Genomic DNA, 6,324 nt, shown 5'->3' with positions numbered 1-6,324 from the left:
GTCGGGGAACGAAGATCCCGCATGCCCCGCAACGTGCCAATCAATCAATCAGTTTTAGATTTACTGAAAAGTTAAGAGTAGGGAGTGCCCTTATTACAGCCTCCCACATACACACATAGACGGGCACACACACCATTTCCTTTATTGTTAACATCTTGCATTAGTTGTACATTTGCTACAATTGATGAGATGATATTGATACATTATTATTAACTAGAGTCCATAGCTTGTTCAGAGTTTCTTAGTTTTTCCCCAGTGTGTTTCTTCTGTGTCAGGATCCCATCAAGGATACTGTGTCACATGTAATTGTCCACCTCACTTTCTCATTCTGAAGGTGCAGTATTGAGAGAGGTTAAAGAAGCACGTAATTGCTTAACTTGTTCTTGGCTTTAAGCCTGAGAAAATGCTAGGGAAGAGGCTGCTGCTGGGGGCTGCGTTTTGGTGTTGTGCCTGGCGGGTGCCAGCCAAGTGGGGCACTGGGTCCTGGGGGAGGGCGGGGCCCTGAGGAGGGGCTTCCCTCCAGAGCGACCCTTCTCAGAGCGGCCCCTCGGGTTGGGGTGATGGGAAGTTATGTTTAGAGGATTGAAAATTTCTGTTTGGGGTGATGAAAACATTCTGGACATGGATAGTGGTGACGGTTACACAAATTTGCTTAATACCACTGATTGTACACTTTAAAATGCTTAAGTTTTGGGCTTCCCTGGTGGCGCAGTGGTTGGGAGCCCGCCTGCCGATGCGGGGGACGCGGGTTCATGCCTCGGTCCGGGAGGATCCCCCATGCCGCGGAGCGGCTGGGCCCGTGAGCCATGGCCGCTGAGCCTGTGCATCCGAAGCCTGTGCTCTGCAGTGGGAGAGGCCACAACAGTGAGAGGCCCGCGTACCGCAAAAAAAAAAGAGCTTCTTGTGAGTGGCTAGCTGTGCTGGCCACTTTGTCTCATGTATTCCTCTCATAGCTCCAGGGGCAGTTGCACTCATTAGCCTCATTTAAATAAGGAGAACTTGGCACAGAGAGGTTAAGAGACTCACCCAAGGTCACACAGCTGGTAGTGGCAGCGCCAGGATCCTACCAGAACCAGGACTTTCTCACCACCCACTGCCGTGCCAGCCAAGCATTCCAAACCCCTCCAAAGCCAGCTTAGTAACAGGAGAAAGGTGTCCCTCAACAGGCCTGCAAGTGAGGCTGGTGGGTGACTGCGGAATCCTCTGTCTGGTCAAAGTGAGGACTAATTAACTATTGGTGGGAAGCGCTGGTTGCCTGCTTTTTCAAAAAGCTGCAGTAGTGACCCTTGGTTATTAAACACATGGGTCTGTGTTCTGCAGCAGTGTTCTCCAGGTATCACCTGTAAATCTCGAGCCCCACACTGGCTGGATTTTGACGTTGCACCAAAAGAATTCCATAGCCAAGGAATTTAAGAAACTACACCTCCCCTGCCCCGCAGAGACTCACAAGGCCTTCTAGAGGCTCTGAAAAGTCCTGTCCAGAAGAAACTCGTTAAGCTTTGTCTAACGTAGTGATTCCCAACCTTATTTGACCCCAGAGGCCCATTTTCAATGCACGACCAGCCCCCAGCCTCCAGGTTGCCGTGCACAGCTGCCCGGGCGATACTGGGAAACGTGCTGCTTCTAAGCAAGGGGTCTCACATCTTCGCTTCGTGGAAGAGGAGCAGACGTGCAAGGAGGTTAAATGGCCTAACCACGCCCCCTCCTTGCTCAACTTAGAAAGTAAATATGAAATTGTTTAGGTTACAGAAACAGCAGTTGTCAAACTCACAAGAAGGTTGACTGGCAGTGCAGGGGGATTCCAGCATCTACTGGGATCAGGGAAATAGTACATGTTTTCTGATGAAACCCTTTAGATCCTACCACTTTCAGGGCAAAATGGGGGTTTTGTCTTGTCAGTAAAATCGTGGAAGTGTCCCCCCTCTGCCCCCATGGTGAAAAGGGATCATTGCACTGAGGTTCAGCAAAGTCCCAACCTAGCAGGACACTGCCCTGTGCTTTACACCTCACCAGATAGGGAATTCCACTGAAAATGTGGGAGCACCCCATCAAACGTTTCCATCCTTTGGAGTAAAGAAGGAGATTCTTTCTTCAAAGTGAACACTCAGATGCTTAACCCTGTGAGCAGAGTTTTGGATGGCTATGCAGTTGCTCTAGGCCAGTGATCACTGTTCTACAGATGGAAAGTGGAGGTGGGCGCCAGGGGACACTTGGGAGAGGGAGGGAGCATTGGCAGCCCCCCTGTGCTTGGTGCCACAGTGGAGACTGGAAAAAAGACAGTCCACACGCTCCTGGTGGTTAGAAGCCTCCAGACACAGGCAGTCTCTGAGTCTGAACTCCTCCTCTGCCTCTTGCTACCTCTGAGACCTTAAGCAGGTTACTTCTGCCTTCGGCTCTATTACCCCGTCTTCAAACTGCGGTGATAATAAGCTACCTTGTTAACATTGTGGGTGTCGGATAAAGCCGTTAGATCGGGCCAGCTCGTGGCGGTAGCACAGCCGTGATTATCGCAAGCATGACTCTCCAGCCACAAACGTGTGTGCAGGAAGTTCCACTGGCTCCGTTTTCTATAACAGCCTAATTTCTGACCCGAGTTCCCATTCCACGATTCCACGGGCTGGCGCATCACAGAAGTCAGTTCCAGAGTTCTGCCCCTTCCTAAGTCAGGACTCCCACAGGGACAGGGCCTGGGGAGGGGATAGTGGGGACCTGTTGGCCACTCATCATTTCTCCACACCGGTACTGCAGGCTCCGGGTCCCATGCCACAATGCTGTCCCCAGCCTCGAGGACCACTTTGGCCAGCCTGCCTGGGGTCCTACCACCTGGGTGCACAACCTGCATTGCTCTCTGGGGGCTGGCGGCAGCAGGCCCGGGACCTTGTCACCTGCCTTCCCACTGCAGCCCAGGGAATCTTCCCATGGCCCAGGATACCTCATCGCCCCCTACTTCTCCAGGACACTTTGCCCACAAGGGAGACTCCAGTTCTTCTTTCCTTTTCCTTACATCCTTGTTTTCCTAAGGGCTAGGACTTCTGGGAAAAATCAAAGTCTGAAAGACCCACAGACACCTTCTGCTTTTAATCCTACGGCAAGGGACCCAGGCCAGCTCCTGCTTGCAGGGGGAGAAGGCGCAGGAAGACAGAGGGAAAGTGGCAGTGTAGGTGGTCCCTACTTTGCACAGTTCCGATGTGCACAGATTTTAATTACTGTGGTCTAGTTAAATAACGCCAAATATCAGTTATAGTTAATATAGATAATATTATATAGTTATAATATAACTATATAATATTATAAATATTAATATATAATATATTATTTATTATATATTATTTATATAATAATTATATATATTATATAATATATTATAATAATATATAATAAAACTAATATGATATATAGTATATATTATAATTATAATATAATAAAACTAATATATATTATAATTATAATGTAATTATAATTATATTATATTATTTAAGTATATTATAATTATATTATAATTATATATAATAATTATAATATAATAAAACTAATATATAGTTATAATATAACTATAATATTATAAATATTAATAATATATAATATATTATTTATATAATAATTATATATATTATATAATAATATATAATATATTATAATAATATATAATAAAACTAATATAATATATAGTATATATTATAATTATAATAAAACTAATATATATATTATAATTATAATATTATTATAATTATATTATTATATTATGTTATAATTATATATAATAATTATAATATAATATAACTAATATATTATATTGTTATAATATAACTATATAATATTATAAATAATAATATATATAATATATTATTTATTTTATATATTATTTGTATAATAATTATATATATTATATAATAATATATATAATATATTATAATATATAATAAAACTAATATAATATAGTTAATAATATAGTCAAATATCAGTTACCTCGATGCGTTAACGTGAGTAACTGCGTCAAGTACAAGCTGTGCTGCAAGCTATTCAGTCTGCACATCACCAGCAGGTGCGCCTCAGACCCACAACCCATCATGGCGCTGCTTTCAAAGTCGGTCAGGGCTTCCCTGGTGGCGCAGTGGTTAAGAATCCTCTTGCCAATGCAGGGACACGGGTTCAAGCCCTGGTCTAGGAAGATCCCACATGCCGCGGAGCAACTAAGCGTTTGCGCCACAGCTACTGAGTCTGCGCTCTAGAGCCCGTGAGCCACAACTACTGAGCTGGCAAGCCACAACTACTGAAGCCCACGAGCCTAGAGCCCGTGCTCTGCAACAAGAGAAGCCACTGCAATGAGAAGCCCACGTACCACAATAAAGAGTAGGCCCCCACTTGCCTACTCTATTTGCCTACTCGCAACTACAGAAAGCCTGCACACAACCACGAAGACCCAACACGGCCAAAAAATTTAAAAATAAATAAATAAAAATTTAAAAAATAAAAGTTGTTGGTCACCACACACCTGCTACTCAGTTCCTGCACAGCCAGCAAAGTGTGTAGTTGTGTTGCCTTCTGTGATAAACCCACTTAATGTCTTACAAAAATGCATCATTGACACAGGGAATTGGCCAAAAGGTGGAAGTGCAGGAAAGGTACCAAAAACACTAATAAAGCTGGCAGTGCAACTGGAGTGAAGGGTGACGGTCCTAGAAGGAAAGGAGGACAGGGGAGGGTTGGGGTGCAGGCTCTGCCGCTGCTCCAGGGCTGGAGGTGTGTGGCTGAGGGACCTGGGGAGGGACAAGAAGGAGGAAGATGCCGAGGAAGTGGTGCTGGCAAAAACCTTCGCAGTGAAGGAACTCGGAGATGTGTCAAATCACTCAACCTGCAAAGGTCACGTTGGAGGCTGGTCCAGACCTAGAAGAGACGATGACGGTTCACCATGGCAGAGAAAAGATGCTCATTCCATATCCTAAGTTATACAATGAGAAGAAGGCAAGCACTGCCCAAACTACTCCTGATCAGCTTTTTTTCTTAAAATTGTGGTCAAATACACGTACTATAACATCTGCCACCCCGTCCACTTCCAAGTGTACAGTTCTGTGGTATTGAGTACACTCACACTGTTGTAAAGATTCAGAGCGCTTCATGAACTTGTGTCCCCCTTGTGCAGGATCGTGCTCACCTTCTCTGTATCCTTCCAATTTTTACAAAATAAATTTATTTATTTTTGGCTGCATTGGGTCTTCGTTGCTGCGCACAGGCTTTCTCTAGTTGCGCCAAGTGGGGGCTGCTCTTCGTTGTGGTGCGCAGGCTTCTCGTTGCGGTGGCTTCTCTTGTTGCAGAACACGGGCTCTAGGTGCGCGGGCTTCAGTACTTGTGGCTCACAGGCTCTGGAGCGCAGGCTCAGTAGTTGTAGCACGTGGGCTCAGTAGTTGTGGCTCTTGGGCTCTAGAGTGCCCAACAGACAGTGCTCCAGATAGAAGCTGTCCCATCTGCCCGGGTCTCAGAATAAAAGCACATGCAGCAAAGTCACAGCCAACCCCGGATAGACATGGAGCTGGGGCAAGAAATGCTCTAGCCACTGAGGTTTGACTGTCATTTGTCCCTGCAGTATAACCCAGCCTCTCATGATTGATACAGTTACCCTTACTTTCCCTGAGGCTGTGTGTTGGAGTTTGCTCTACTGGGTTCTGTGACTACAAGTGCAGAGATCACTTCAAAAACCTTCCCCCGGGTTCTCTAAAAAAAACCTAAAAATAGAGCTACCATATGATCCAGCAATCCCACTCCTGGGCATATATCCAGAGAAAAACATACTTTGAAAAGATACATGCACCCCCTATGTTCATAGCAGCACTATTCACAATAGCCAAAACATGGAAGCAACCTAAATGTCCATCGACAGGTGAATGGATAAAGAAGATGTGGTACCTATATACAATGGGATACTACTCAGCCATAAAAAAGAATGAAATAATGCCATTTGCAGCAACATGGATGGACCTAGAGAATATCATATTAAGTGAAGTAAGTCAGACAGGGAAAGATAAATATCATATGATATCACTTATATGTGGAATCTTAAAAATTGATACGAATGAACTTATTTACAAAATGGAAACAGACTCACAGACATAGAAAACAAACTTGTGGTTACCAGAGGGGAAAGGGGGGTAGTGGGAGGGATAAATTAGGAGTTTGGGATTAACACATACACACTACTATATATAAAATAGATAATCAACAAAGACCTACTGTAAGGCACAAGGAACGCCACTCAGTATTCTGTAATAACCTATATGGGAAAAGAATCTGAAAAACAATGGATATATGTATATGTATATATATAAGTGA

The sequence above is a fragment of the Leucopleurus acutus genome, assembly GCF_964270905.1.
Source record: "Leucopleurus acutus genome assembly, chromosome: 1".
Taxonomy (NCBI): domain Eukaryota; kingdom Metazoa; phylum Chordata; class Mammalia; order Artiodactyla; family Delphinidae; genus Leucopleurus; species Leucopleurus acutus.
This window is presented reverse-complemented; position numbering follows the sequence as displayed.